This window comes from Gallus gallus, chromosome 5, assembly GCF_016699485.2.
Source record: "Gallus gallus isolate bGalGal1 chromosome 5, bGalGal1.mat.broiler.GRCg7b, whole genome shotgun sequence".
Classification (NCBI taxonomy): domain Eukaryota; kingdom Metazoa; phylum Chordata; class Aves; order Galliformes; family Phasianidae; genus Gallus; species Gallus gallus.
Window position 1 is genome coordinate 46,330,778 of NC_052536.1, and position 15,777 is coordinate 46,346,554.

Below are 15,777 nucleotides of genomic sequence, written 5' to 3' on the forward strand. Positions count from 1 at the left end.
TATTTAGGTTGATATAAAGGAATCTGAGGGGACAGGCTGCAGGGGTTTCTTCTCTTGAGAATATAATAAAGTGCTTTCCTAGTGGATATTTAAATATATCTTTTTAGAAGAGAGCCTGAAAATCTCCTATCTGCATGTTGTAAGGGCTGAGGACCAAAACTGAATACTAGTCCAGAGAAAGAAAACCAATACTTTTCAGAGAGCTATTAGTTGCTCCAGTCCACCATGTGCATGGTCGTGTGAACAGAGGTATGTTGCACCAGGCAGGAGCAGGTACACAGGAACAGCCAAGAATTCCTGGTCTGTGTCTCTATGGGCTTGCACCTGATGGAAATGACTCTTAACTGTGGTTGGTGATGAGGATCTCAGGAACTTGAGTTGTAACTTCTGATGCTGCACCTCCTTGTTGAGTAACCAACTGCTTTGTGTTTTTTTTCTGCCATTCTTCCCCCCATGCTAATCATTTATCTCATCCATCTAGCAAAGTTTTTTGTAGTAGGTATTTTTCTCTCACTGCATTTCCACAGTATCAAGAATATTGAGCTCTGTTTCTCAGCTGAAGGCTGTCACTGTGGAACACAGACTCATAGGAGATGGATGTGGCTTTGCGTAAGTTGAACTAGGCTGCATTGCATTACCTTCCTCCTTACATGTGGTAAAACGTCTGAAATGTCTATGCTCATCAACTTTGCAGGAGAAGTGCTGTATAAAACAATGTGTCAAAAGCATTGTAAAGAACAATAGTTACCGAGTTGAATAATCAATTATAGATAATAATACAGTACAGTACAGATAGCACAAAGTATATAATTATAGTATTTGATTTGGTTCTGGTAGAAGTCAGTGGCAATTTTAATGTTCACATCATCGGTAGAAGCAGGAAACCCGCTGTAGATGTATGTTCAGCATAGAGTTAGCTGTGAGCTCTGGATCAGCCATTCACAAATATTCTGTAAAATTTCAGCTTAAGTTGAATCGTGTTGCGTTCTATCTCTGAGATGATGATATAGAGCAGTTTAAGGTAATATTAGTTTATCCTTTTTCAATTTAAATATTGGCAATATGACCTGTCTGAGGACTGAATTGATATTTGAAATGTCATATAAGCTCTGTCATTACAACCTATTCAATGGATTTCACCAATTTCTTTAGACAAATCTTCACAAGAAAATTGTAATTTTCTCTGCACTTATTCTGGTCTTATAAATTCACAGGAGCAGATTTTTCTGAGCAAGCCACGCGTCCTTCCTTTTAACCTGAAGCTTGCAATTAATCCTTAATACACACACACACACAAAAAATGCAAAATATATAGCTTAGTTGTTACTGGTGATGTGGTTTTCATGGCTTTTTTTTTTTTTTTTTAAGTTGTATCTCATTGAGCACATAGAAGCTGAAGATTCACTGCTCCTGAACATTTAAGCTGATTAATAGAGATTCTGCAACCAAGATTTGAGGTCTAGAGAGTGTTTACATGTAGGTTTAAATGAGCACTCTTATGATTTTATGCATTATTCTCTCCATACAATTAATGAGTTTTCAGAATATAATCTGAGTCCTTTGGGTTGAGTCTCATTGTTCTTTTTTTTTTTGTCTATTTTTATATTTCATCTATATTTCCATTGTCTATCTTGATATGTCCAACCACTTTCTGTGACCTTTCTGACAAGATTTTGTGACTAAAAGCACTAGGATCAATAATTGTGGGCGAAATTGAACTCATAAATTGTACATATTTCATCCAATTTGACTAAATCCCCAGTTTAGTCATGCTTTAATCTTTTTCTAAAAGAGATTTCAAGTATTTCCTCCTTTTTTAGGCTGAAGAAGTTGTGATGCTCAGAACTTTGAGAAATCATATTCTGAAACATAAGAGTTGATATATTTTATTTAATCACTTCTATTTAGTCTATGTATAGGTGTTTATATTTTTTAAATCTAGGTCCAATATACTTGTAAAAGTGTTTGTATATAGTGTGAACCTGTTTTCTTGGTTGCTTTCATTTGTGTGATTTCTTTACTTCTGTGTCAGTTTAGGCTATTTTCTCTCTGTGTGGATTTTTGAAACTTTTCTAGGCGTCAAATACATTAGTCTTTTGCATAGAGTGTATGGGTGAGCTCTTACAGTTAAGTTTTAACAGAGAAGTAGGTAAGAACTTAAGCACTATCAGTCATATGGGAAGTCATGGAAGAATAGAATTTGGCCATTAAGCAACTGCTTCATATTTCTGTGCTCTGTTCTGTCTGCACTGGAAGCTTCAGATCTTGATTTGAAGATAAAAAAAAAAAAAAAGCTTAAAAATATTAATCCTTCTGGCCCTCTTAAGTTAGTACTCAATCATGCTCCCCCCTCTCCTCCCTTTTTTTTTTTTTTTTTTTTTTTTTTAATTTTTGCCTCCCACACTTTGGTTTTTACAAAAAAAAAAAAAAAGAAAAAAAGGCATTTCATCCTAAGTAATTACCACCCTTCTTTTACAGCCTTACATCTCCATAAGATGAGCTATTGTGCTAAATAATTAGCACATGCCATTCAGAATATTATAAGAATTATATGCAACATCAAGCAGGAACTATACACTGACACATGACCATATTTTCCATGAAGCTGTGCTTAACAGAAATTAGATATTAGCAACAGGTACATTTAAAACAAGTTATTAATTGTTAAAGGAGAAAAAGAGAATGCTGTCATATTCAACCATTAACACAGTAAAGCATTTTAAAGTTTGCAGTGATTTGAACCATGACCTCTTTGAACATATCCTTTGTTCATTTGCATATGCAAACATTAATCCTGTGCTTGAGCACAAAAATGCATTTACATAAAAACTACATTGTGATTTATAATTTATTAAGTAATTGTGGCTGAGACGTTATTGGAAACAAAGAAAACAACTATATTTAAATGCCAAGCTCGAAGGGGATGTAATATATAGCAACTTCTTAATAAAGAAGAGGAAATCTTTTTCTTCTAGCATGTCACTAATTAATACAGATTATCTTTTTGATATATTTATTTTTGCATGAAATTTTGTGCTCTGAGATGATACTATAATGGGGACCCCAGAGACCTATATTTTCTGCTTAGAAAGTTGGTAAATGATTATCACAAAATATATACTTAGATTGACCAGACAAAATGCTAGGTCAAGCCTAGTATAAGTCTTCTGCCAGTTGCATCTCACTTGTGGATCCTGGTTGAAGATAAGCACTAAGCCATGCTGATTGGAGAGATTTTTGCATTTAAAAACTGAGAGTCCTGTTCACTGAGGGAAGCAACAGTGATTGAAAAGTTCTCTGAGATGAGCAGCAGATGAGCAGAGAGGTTTTACGTTTCAGTTTTGGGCCGAGATGCCATAACATCCTTGTAGCAGAAATCCACTCCTTGTGTCCATTGGCATTCCAAAGGCAAGTAAATACCAAGGTGAGGAATTGCTTCAAAATATCTGTAGGAAAGACAAAACGTTTTTTTTTTTTTTAACTTATTCCTTATTTTCTTCTCCTTCCTTTGCAACTTTGCCTCCTTTTCTCCTTCTTTTCCTCAGTTTTTATCTGAAGCTGGATTATTTCGTAGAATCTCCCTCTTTCTGTTCCTATAAGTTCAGTTTTTGTTCAATCTCTATTTAACTCAACTGTATTTGAATTGTCCTGTAGGCTGCAAGGTTTATTGTCCATTGAGACCAAAGGAGGAGGGGGACATGGAACCAACTTTGTTTTTGGAGTCTTTTCAAGGCCTTATAATTCTGTAGGCAAAATTTAAATGGATAAAGAATTAATCACAGCTGTGTGGTTTCTTTTTGTTTTGTTTTTGTTAGTCAGGAAGCATAAGAGTAAGTGGCAGAGCTGGGAGGGGAATTTAGGATATTCATACTGCTGTTTGAGGGGAGAGAATAGGAGTGGCTTGGGTTGAAAGGGACCTTTAAAGCCCATCCAGTTCCATCCCCTGCTGTGGGCTGATTGCACCTACCAGATCAGGGCCCCATCCAAAGTGGTCTTGAATGCCTCCAGGGATGGCACCCAAGGCTTCTCTGGACAGCCTGTGCCACTGCCTCACTGTCCTCTGAGTAAATAATTTCCTGCTAACATCTACCTAAATCTCTTCTCTTTTAGTTTAAAGCTGTTCCCCCTAGTCCTATCACTTTCATTGTAAAAAGTCAGTCTCCCACTTGTTTATGAGCTACCTTTCAGTATTGAAATGCTGCAATGAGGTCTTCCAGGAGCCTTTTCTCCAGGCTGAACAAACCCAACTTCTTCAGGCAAACTGCCTCAGCCTTTCTTCACAGGAGAGGTTCTCCAGCCCTCTGATAGTCTTTGTGGCCCCTCCTCTGGACCTGCTCCAGCAGCTCTGTTTTTGTGTTAGGGCCCCCAGGCCTGGACACAGTACTCCATCCAGATGGGACCTTAAAAGGACAGAGTAGAGGGGAACAATGAGGAAGGGCTGCTTTCAGCAGCAGTGTTTTCTCTTCCCCTATGCTTGTGGTCCTGATCACGAGCGTGTTTTCATGTCATCTTCAGAGGTAATTGTATAAGGGCCTGTAATCCTGGAATCTTGGCTAAAACAAAATAGGCAGACTCAAATTCCCATTGCTATACTTCATGTTCATAGCTAGTTCTTGCAGTCACTTGTAAAGATCATTTGACCCCGGAGTTGAAACAGACTTTAAGGTTTCTGTGCTCAAAATATTTAAAGAGCTGCAAAGCTCTGAAAAGTTTCTTGTTAAGCATGCACAACGTTCTGTTCTATTAAAAGCTTACTACTTGACCAAATACATATGAATTCCTACAGTGATGCCATAAGCTGCAGCAGTGACCAAATATAATGCCCTGAAATTTCAACACATGAAGCAAATGGCAAATAAGAAATATAGCAAACCAAATTATTAAAATTTGGTGAGATTCAATAACTAGCTTTCTATGATGTCTTACCTTAAATTGATAGCCTCGCCTCTAATTGTGGCTCTCTGAACTTGTCACATTATGCATTTCAGAAGCTGTGGGTTGAGGTAGAATTTGCATTCTCAACAAGTTGCAGTGGAGCAAATCACTATTATTTTAATTGTCCTGTTGAACTTTTAAGCTAGCAGTGGGACTTAAGTAGTTCTCAATGTTTTGTAGGATAGATATTACTTTATAATTTTCTTTCCCCATACCTTTATAGGCATTCCTGGAAGCTGATTTTTTTTTTTTTTTTTTTTAATTAGAAGCTCATTTAAGGCATATCATATGTTTCTGTAGGGGCTGGGGGGAAGCTGTTTGTATGTGGAGGACAAATGCAACTAAATAATAATTAGTGGATTGCTGTTCTTAGAACACATCAACCCCAGGAAGCTTCAGATGGATTTATTGATACTTTGAAAAATATGTAAAAGTAAATAATCAGCTGTCACTCTCCATACACGTGCTCTGTTTTCTTTAGCATTCTTGTGTCAGATTCTATAAACTCCAGTGAGAGTCTCTCTATGTTATGTGCAACTTGGCAGCTTTAATGACACATATTAACACTTCTGGCAAAAAATGTTTTGAAAGCCCTGATATAACAAATCCTTTGGATTTTTAGGGATAAAGTGGTTCAAGGTGACAAAACTCTATGGAAAACATCTCTGCCAGACTGCTGGATAAGCAGCGGAGGACCATCCAGCTTCTATTCTCCGCAAAGCTCCACAGTGAGAACATCTTTCAGTAGTAAAGAAGTTAATATAATCAGTCAATTTACTCTGTCTACATATATGGTTAAACTTTTTCAAAGCAGTATTTTTAATGCATTTTTTATTTCGACTTACTGCTCTCTGGATTTGTTTTCTACTCTGCTCTTCTTACCCATCTTTAAGTTCCAAATGGACAATGTTTATTTCTATGGCACAAAGTTTGTATTCTGATTATAGTAGCACTGGTGTGAAATTTCATAAACGACAGAAAAGCTGGTCTGAAGCACTGGTTGTATGCTGGACTCAAAAATCAGAGCTGGACTTGTTAGTCATTCAGTAATGATATTGAGGAAGCCAGGTATATTGGAGAATTCAGGTTTATAAGTAACTCCTGGGTGTGCTCTTGCTGCCAGGAGGTGTGGAACTGTGCTGAAGGACAACAGTTTGAAAATTTGGGGTGAAATTTGTTGCTGTTTATTTTCATCTAAAAGATCAGTTTTGCTCAAATATGTGCTTACAAATTCCTTTTTAAGTCATAGCATAAGATCCCATTGTGATATCTGTCTTTAATGCTGAATTAATATTAACTAGTCTATGTCTGGAAAAAAAAAAGAGTGAGCATAACTTCTAGAACAATCTTTGCATTGTTTATGATAGCAAGTATAAAAGTACTTTTAAAGATGTTAGTTTGTAACTGCAACAGCAGTTCCTGATGCTGTAATATAATATTAATAATATTAATTAATATTAATACGATATTATTAATAAAATAACATTTTAATTTGATAATTAAAAATTAAAAAAAATATTTCTCAAGTTATGATTAAGTTAGTTGTGTAAAATGTTTTCTTTGAAACAGCTATATGGTTGCATTATTTGAATCATACTTTTTATTGTCTTAGTGTGTCTTGTGTTAAATGAATTTGTTGACCTTCAGCTTCTTGTTCTGCACATAGCTGAGATGGCTGAAGAGGGTACCACCTCTGTTTTCACCTGTTAATACTTCTTAAAATTGAATTAGTACTTCTTCAGTCCATTGTATACTTTCATTTTCTATTTTGTGTGTGTGTGTATTCCTGCCTAACCTACATTAGTCAAAATCAGCTGTATTTGAAAAGCCCTACTTCCTACCACTTTGACTGCAGATGAATTAGAAGGCAGTTAGACGTGCAGTTATGCTGGCAAATCTGAGGGAGAGGTATCTGTTTATTTTAGCTGCGCCATGGTGTAGCCATAGCGAAAATTGCTAGGCTAAATAGAATTGCCAGGTCCAACCATTGGCCAAAAATCAGGAGTCTGACTTGAAACTCACGTGTCATAAAATACACAATATCTTTGAAGCTCTTTTTGAAGATCTAGGGTGACTAAGCTCCTAAAAGCTCAGAGCTCAGTTTCTTTGGGAAGACGATATCTCCACAGTAGTCTTTGTAGAATGAGGACTTATGAGGACATCTTTGCAAGCCAGATGGTACCAAGGACAGAAAGAGCCCAGTGAGGGAAATGCTGGAGCACGGAGTGTGATGACAGTTTAGCAGATTATAGTACAGCCTCGAGTTGCTAATGTGGTGCCTCTAAGGTGATCTAGGTTGTACTGTGGTATGGAATTGATTTCCTTCTAAGAACTGATTTCATCAGTTTTTATGCTGGCTCAGTTCTATTTTTTGTATACTTTAGCAAAATGGAGAAAAAAAAAGAAGAGATGAGATTGGAAGGTAGCAATAGTGAAACTTTTAAGTTTTTAAAGGCCATCTCTTTATATGTGTACATGTAGTTCTATTTGTGTTCTGAGAGATATATATGACGTAGGCCTAAGAAGAAAATATTTTACTTGAAAAAACTTTATTTTCTTTAGGAAATGAAAAGGAGGTGTGGAAAGAGGCAGGGAATGGATAGTAATAGGCTATACAAAGGCACATAGTCCTAGAGTGATTCTTCTCAGAGGATTATGGAGACCCATTCTCACATCATATGCTGCAACCAAACTGCACCTCACACAAATATGTTTGATTTTATTTGTGTGTTTGTTTTTTTGTTTGTTTTAAAGTGCTCTACTCTGTTGCACCAAGAACACTCTTATTTGGGGCTGCCAGTGAAAACTGAAGTCTTCCTAGTTTTCCTGGTTAGGAAGTCTTGTTTAACATCTGAAGTATCAGACAAGTTTTTCTGGAACCACACTGTTCGAGGAATGAGGGTCACTATAAATTTTCAGTACTTGGAAAGAGTGTGTTCTTGTTTAAGCTGTTATAGGTTTCAGCTTGAACAGAATGGTCCACAGACTGTCTACCTGCTTGTTTCATGCAGCCCCCAGGAGAATCCACATAAAAACTGATGTTCAAAGTGCTGAGTTCGGGTTTGAAGACTCAAGGTTCATTTAACTTTAAAAATTACAGAAAAGAAAGCCTGATAAATTCTGAATACCACTGTTCATTAATGAAAAGTAGTTCCACATTTAACCACTGTGTACTGGGCAATCCAGCTAGTTCTTGTTGAAAGTAGACCTTTACATCTCATTTTTTCTCAAGTTGAAACCTCATAGTGGAAGAGGTCAGTTTTACACTATAATGTCTGAAAAGTGAATTTGTAAGGGAAATGGTGACAGACTCTTTATTACCATGTCACAAACAGAAAGTATATAATACATGCATTTAATTGGATGTTTAATAAATATTGCTCTTTTTTCAAGAGATTTTGAGCCATACACACAGTGAAGTGACTTTGAAAAAGAAAAGATATATGGGATGAAGAGTGTTTTTATCCACTGAAAATACAGATAATGAAAACAGAAGGCTATTAATAATTCAATTTCTGTGTGTGAGATATATACATGATAATCAGAATGAATGCAATAATATATGTTTACTGATGCACATTTTTTCCTGTGAAGTCTTAGTCAATATGAAACAAGAGAGTTGGTGCATTTTGTAATAAATTCACTGTTGAAGTTAATTGTGTTGTATTTATAGCCCATAGAGGTGGTTCTCATTTTAGATCTGGACTTTCCTTGGTAATGTACTAATAACCACAGGTTCCAAGAGGCTAAATTAAGACAAATACAGAAGAATTCAAAACAAAACATGCAGGGGTTCTACATAAAAGTCACTGAATGGAACAGACAAACTCCTTAAGAGAGAAGAGAGGAACACAAATGTAGAAGGGAGGAATTATATATACTTTCAGCTACTTTTTCGTTGCTTTTTACTTGCCTTCTTCTGAATGGGGTATTTTGGGCAGAATAATTTTGCATTCATTTATGTGCACTATACATTATAGCCTGATCCATGGTCCATTTGAACTCCAGATAAGACAGTGAAATTGTAAAAGACCAAATTGTCCCTTTGCTAAGCAGGAACATGTTTCAATGTTAGAATTAATTGGGAACTGGAAAATAGATGCAGTATTATGAACTTGGGATATGTCTCTTTCCTATATCTTGTTTTAAATTTAATGTCTCTTGCAAACATTTTAATATGGAACCTAGAAAGAAATATGCCTTTTCTTTCAGAGCTGTCTCTGTCCTAGGCTTCGGCTTTGGTTACCTTTCACTGTATGATTCTTGCTCCATGCTGGAGGGATACAACAGATATTGCCCAACTGGCAAAATTCCAGTAGCTGCATATGTGCTGGGCAGCCTTATGCTGTAATCTAGAGTAAAGTTTTCTTTGTGGTCTGTGGGGAAATATTGCAATAAACTGATGCAGTCTCATGGTTAACTCCTATCGTGTTATTCATTTTATTCAAGCAAAATACCAGTTTACTTGAGTGGGAATTATGCCTGAGTGGGAACTGAGTCTAAGGACTTCAAGGTTTTGTGTTTGGAGAGTAGAACAGGACGTTAAGCTGTAGAGATATCCTCTGCTGTTCATTAAAGGAGATATTTTTTGGTTTTTTTTTTTTTAATTATTATTTCAATGACATTTCTATTCAAAAGGGAACATAAGTAAATGTTTTTTTTTTTCATTTTTTCATTCTTAATGATAATTCCTATGAAAAGTGCAAAGGAGGATTTCTCAAACAATGACAAAAGCAAGTCTGAATTGTAGAAAATCCTGTTAACAATGTTGATATTGTCTGGAAAAAAGTTTTCTTTCCTTGAGCAATACCAATTTTAAATTTATCCCTGTGAGGAAACCCACGTATCTAAGTTACATGCTGTTTAATTCTGTTTTATTCAAGCGTAGTATGCTTTAGTCTTTTTAATTTAAATATTTCAAAGAGCCAATTTATGACAGAGGTGTTACTTTCCTTCTTAAGTACACATTATGCATTTTGTATTACAATTTTACTACAGCCAAATGTCTTAAAAGCCTGATTCACAAACCACTTCTCTACTCTTCAAGAATGAAAAACAAAGAGTATACGCTCAGAACGTGACTTACCTTTCGAAATGTTATAAAGCCATAGAAATTAGAGTAATTTAGACCCAGCTCTTATTTTTAGGTTTCAGAGTATTTTGGCATTTAGTTTATTTGGTTTGATGATTATCGTTTGATGTAGCTGTGGTTATTTAAAAATGCTGTCTCCATGACAGCCTTGTAAATGAACCTTTTGACTCATACAGGCTCTCTTTCTTTTAAAAATAAATCTTATTCACAGGAAAAGCTTGCAATTGAAAATATGTACAATTTGTTTTACTGTGGGAATACCATGTGGCTGTTGAGTAAAAGTGATTCTGACACTGCATATTTTCATGTGATTCAGGGAGAAAATTGTCCATTAAGTGTTGGCCTCCCAGACTAGTGCACATTAGGATGTTTTTACAGAAGGACTGTTGAGGTTCAGAGGAGCATCCCAGACTTGGCTGGTAACAGAAAGAAAGTGCTTTGTTATTTGTAACTGAAAAATTTGGTCATGGTGGACGGGACTGACTTGAATCCTGAAATTCAGCTAAGCAGCATTCTTGTAGATTTGTTACCCAGAACTCCAGACTAGATATTTCTAAATCTCTCTGGTCCAATACCCTATCTCTAGCTGGCAACATCTCTATCAGTGGAGGTTATAAGGAACTTCAGTACAGTAACCGAATCCAAAATTTTTTAGGCCTCATGTAAACAGCAATGTAAATTTATGTTTATAGAACAGGAAGCCTAAGCTGAACTTTGCCTTCAGGACATGCTAAACTAGTTGTGTTTCTCTCCACCAATGTGTATTATCTGCTAATTGGCTCACATTTACTGAGGCATAGTAGCATTACACTTTAGACAAGTCCTTCCAGTTGATTCACATCCAGAAGTCTAATGGAGTATACCAATTGTTTTAATTGGATAGTTAATATTTTATTGGATATTTAATATATTTCTATCCATGTACATTTATAATTAACTTATTTTAATCCTGCCAAACTTCGGTTTTCAGGGTAAAGAGATTTTGGTGTTTTTCTTTTGTTTTTCTTTTTTTCCTTTTTCTTTTTTTCTTTTTTCTTTCCCAAGCGTAGACGTATAGTCTTTCCATGCTTTGAGGACGTATTAACTGACCAGATCAACAATCTAAACTGGAGACCATTCAGAGAGGTTAATGGATTGTTCCCAAGTTCACATCCTAAGACAGCAGTAAAAGAGATTAATTTGTGGCAGAAAATAGTGCATACTTTCATGATAATATGCTGCAGTAGAAGAAAGGTTTTAAGCACAAATGAAGGTTTTATTTTGAGTATGACTGTGGATTTTTCGTATGATTAAGTGTACTGATAAAGTCCATTAAGAACACATGAAGGAAACAGTCCTTCCCTATTTCAGTAGCTTATTGACATAAAACTTCAGATACCAGAAAAGTTAAATAATTAGCTGGAAACAGTCTCTTATCCATATGAAAATGAACAGAAATAAAATTATAAATTAAAATCTGAACTGTAGATCATTAGTAAACAGTAATTCTGTTCACTAATTACAGTGAATTCAGTAATTTCTGAAAAAGACTGTTCACGTAGTGAACAGTAGTGACTGAGGTAGTTCTGACATATTTCAAAAATGACGAAAAGGCTCAGAAACCATCTGGAGTTCCAAAACTGATGCTCAGTAGTTTGCAGGTCAAAATCACAAAATTTGTATGGGATCTTCTCTGAAAATATTTTAGAGTATAGTCTGAAATCTTTCATTGAGTTCTGTTTCAGGTTTAAAACTTATTTTCTGAGTGATGGCAAAAAGATTCTTATACAGTTGTTTTTCAAGTGTACTTCTGCATCTAGAGTGAATTGTTAGTAAGAAATGCAGAAGAAAAGTAACTGTCTGGAAAGCAGTCTAGCTTTGAAATAGTAGTGAAAAGGGAAATATAACCTGAAAGGAAGAATATTAAAATAGTCATATGCTGGAACAGTCTTTATGTATACATAATCGACCATAATATATATTTCTGTAACTTTCAGGACAGTGCTTTGCATAGATACCTTGGTTCATTTTTTATTTCTCATACATAGAAATGTTTTTAATATTTGAAAAACCTTGTTTTCTGCAAATTTACTGATTTTTGTCTTCAGTGGATACAAGGTGGTCTTGCTCCCATCCTTATAATAATCTTTTGTATGTGGTAAGGCTTTCATCAGGGTTTTTCCTCATTCTTCTCAATTTGAAACATGTTTGGTACCTTCAGATTTTCTTTACAGCAGGTGTTTTCTTAATTTCTTCCTGTCTTTGGTGCTTCTGCAAATTTGATCTATATCCTGGTTAAACAGAATGCCCCAATAGGTACCCCTGTACGGAGCAGTTTGTACTCTTCGCTTTCTGTTTTCAGACAGTTCTTCTAGTTTATTGAGGTTGGTTTGAATTCTAAGCTCCCTCTTGTCATCCTTCCCGGATTTTATACATTTATTCCTTCTTGTATAACCCAAGATATTAATGAAAATCTTGAACATTGGGTGCCTTGCTTAAAAGTTCCTTAGGAGAAGTATCCCTAGTATTAAACTAATAATCCTTCAGTTAGTTATTTGCTCTTCTGTAGTATTTTATTTAGATCACATTTCAATTGGATTTTAGCTACTATTTTTTCAAGTTTTCTCAATTCGTCTTTGTGAGTTCTGTTACACTATTAATATTTACTTTTTTTTAAAACATTTTTCAAAGTGCTGTCTTCTCACAGTAACTTTAAAATTACTTTTCACATTTAAATCTTTGAATTGATCAGAATTAACTCTGAACTGACTTTCTTCTTATTTACCTTCTCTGTATAAATTCCAGATTCTTCACTGCTTCTTTCCAAAGAAATTTTGGACAGCCTGTGCTAGCATTACTAATTAGCATTATTAATCTGGTAAATTTTGTCCTTGTTGACCTGTGCTCTTCTATTTACTAACTATTTAAAAGATTTCTAATTTGCTTATTCTTGATTTAGTGGTCAGATTAAAAATACTGGGCCACTTTGCTGTGTTATTAGATTGATTTATCAGTTTCCTGTATTATCTGTGTAAAAACTCTTATCAAGCCTAAATTCTAATTGTAGTCTCTGCCACTCCATAGTAGCACATAATACATGTGCTGCTCCTTAAGTCTATCAGTGGTGATCAGATCTCTTGTCCATGCTGTATGTGAGAATCTAGTGAGAAGATGACCAGAATGCTTTATAGCTATTAAAAGTAAAAGTGGGTTAGAAGAAACCAAGGGAAGAATCTTCAGAAGTATACGGGTTTGTTTCTGAAGGTCAGGTGCAGGCAAACATCCCACTGGTATGGTCATGGTATGGTATTGTAACAATTAACATTTTCTCACTGTTGAGACATTGTCTTTGACATAGTGTAGTGAGTAGCCTTTGTAATGGTCTTAAATATAATGACTAAAGAAATGATTCTGGAATGAGCAAAGATGATTTAAATTGAGCCATGGTTGTGGGTGATAGTAACAACATATTTTCAAATAATCTTATTTTCATATTGCAGCATCAAGGTGAATAGAATACTGAAACGCTTCTATTGACTAAAATTACCGAATCTGTTCTTTTCCAAGAAGAAGTAGTTCCCTCAAAGTAATATAACATAAACTGTCTTAGATACTTGGAAGCTAAAAACCAAACCTGATCAACCCATAAACACATCTTCACCACCAGAAATATCAAATCTAGTTCTTTTGAAGAGCTTGCAAACAAATGGTCATTATTTGTAATGCTTGAACTGAAGGTTAACTGGGTAACTGAACAGAAGTGGTCTTGATACACTCAGTTTCATTACCATTAAAAAAAAAAAAAAAGCCACAACAAATAAGGTAACTGTTTATTTTAACCCCACTGAATCTCTTTGTCTCTTTATCCTTTAAAAATGTTTAAATTAATGGTTACGTAAGTGGCCCTGTATGTTTAATGATATACTGTAACTGTTGTAACAAGAATCTATGACTGTTCGCATAAATACCTCCATTACTCAAAACAAATACATATTTTCAGTACTTTAGGTATTCCGTAATCAATTGTCTTCCTAGAACACTCACATTTTGCACTCATCAGCATTGTTACTTAGTAACAATGTTACTTTGAATCAAACTGGAAAAAAGAATCCCCTAAACTTCTTCCTATTAAAGAATAATGTTAATTGGTTAGTGTATATAGAAGAAGGTTATATGGCCCATTGACTTTATATAGATTGAAATGCTAAGCAGGGCTAAGTAGAAGCATCAGTAGGGAATAGAGGGTAAGCGCTCATCAGTTTTATGTTCTCTTTCCTATTTACTGCTTACCCCTTACAGTGTTTTACAACTAGATAAACAAAGTTTTCTTGGGTGCTTCATAACTAAAATTGTATTTTTGTTGTTCGCTGCCAGTTTGGTTGTAAGAGAAATAACACCTACAAATTAGATAGATGCTATAGATATAATCAATCTAGTGACCAATTCCTTAGATTACATTTTCCTTCTACCTTCAGAAGAATAATGAAGCTTTCACCCAAATATAAATATAACTCAACCACTGTGGAGTGTGTTACCTGAGTACAGGACATAATCTGTTGGCTGTATGCTATTGAATTCAGTTTGCAAGATATTCTTAGAATTCATAACAATGTCCTGCTGAGACCTTCTGCACAATCTGTGGAGTCTCCATTTGAAATTTGTCATGTTTGTCCACAGTTAAAGAAAAAAAAAAAAAAAGCTATAAATCTCAACCTTAAGAAAATGCCTTTCTATAAGTCTTTGTCCAGATCTCTGTGAAAGTCAACAATGAAACCGTAAGCGCAATGAAAATGGATCCTGAACATTTTTTATCCTGCTAAAATAGAAAGCCATCTTTTGAAATCTCCCTTATTTTAACATGAGGGGAAACAAGTAAACAAACTTCTTATGTTGATTTCAGCAAACTAGGGAGGGTTGTAGACCAAGATGAGAGATGATTGAGACTGAAGGAACTGGGGCTGTTTAGTCTGAGGAAAAGGAGGCTGAGGGGAGACCTTATTGCTCTCTTCCAATATCTGAAAGGTGCTTACAGCAAGAGTGGGGTTGGTCTCGTCTCACTGGTGACAGGTGACAGGACGAGGGGAAATGGCCTCAAGTTGTGCCAGGATAAGTTTAGGTTGTATATTAGGAAATACTTACTTACAGAAAGGGATGTTAAGAACTGGAATATGCTCCCCAGGGGAGTGGTTGAGTCACCATCCCTGGATGTGTTTAAAAATCTTTTGGATGTGGTGCTCAGGGACATGATTTAGCAGAGGGTTGTTAAGAGTTAGGGTAGTATGGTTAGGTCGTGGTTGAACTTGATGATCTTTAAGGTCTTTTCCAACCTGAGTGATTCTATGATTCTTTGAGTTTCTTTCAAGACTAATGTGAGGAAACTCTAAATGCTCTTCTCAGAAAGAGCTGGCATTGGAGGTTTTAAAGGACCTGAAATGTTGTAGCCTTTTGTAATCTCTAAAACGGAAGATACAACTGAGTTTAACTAGTACTTGCCTTTTCCCTGCAACCACCAGAGTGATCAAGGAGGAAGCACAGCAAATGGAAGTAGCCCACCTAAAATTGGTCTTCCTATTTTAATTTTTGCTTTTATTTTTTATTCTGTCTCTGTCCACACAAAAAGGCTCCTTGCCTTCTTGGAACTGTCCAGAATCATGTTTAAGAATGGGTCGCTGCCTCCTCTGATGTTTCTTTTGGTTTCTTTTTCTCCATTTCTAACTTAAGTGGCTGGTGCTGTGTTTTTGGACTATAACTCCCACTGGAGTTTTAAGATC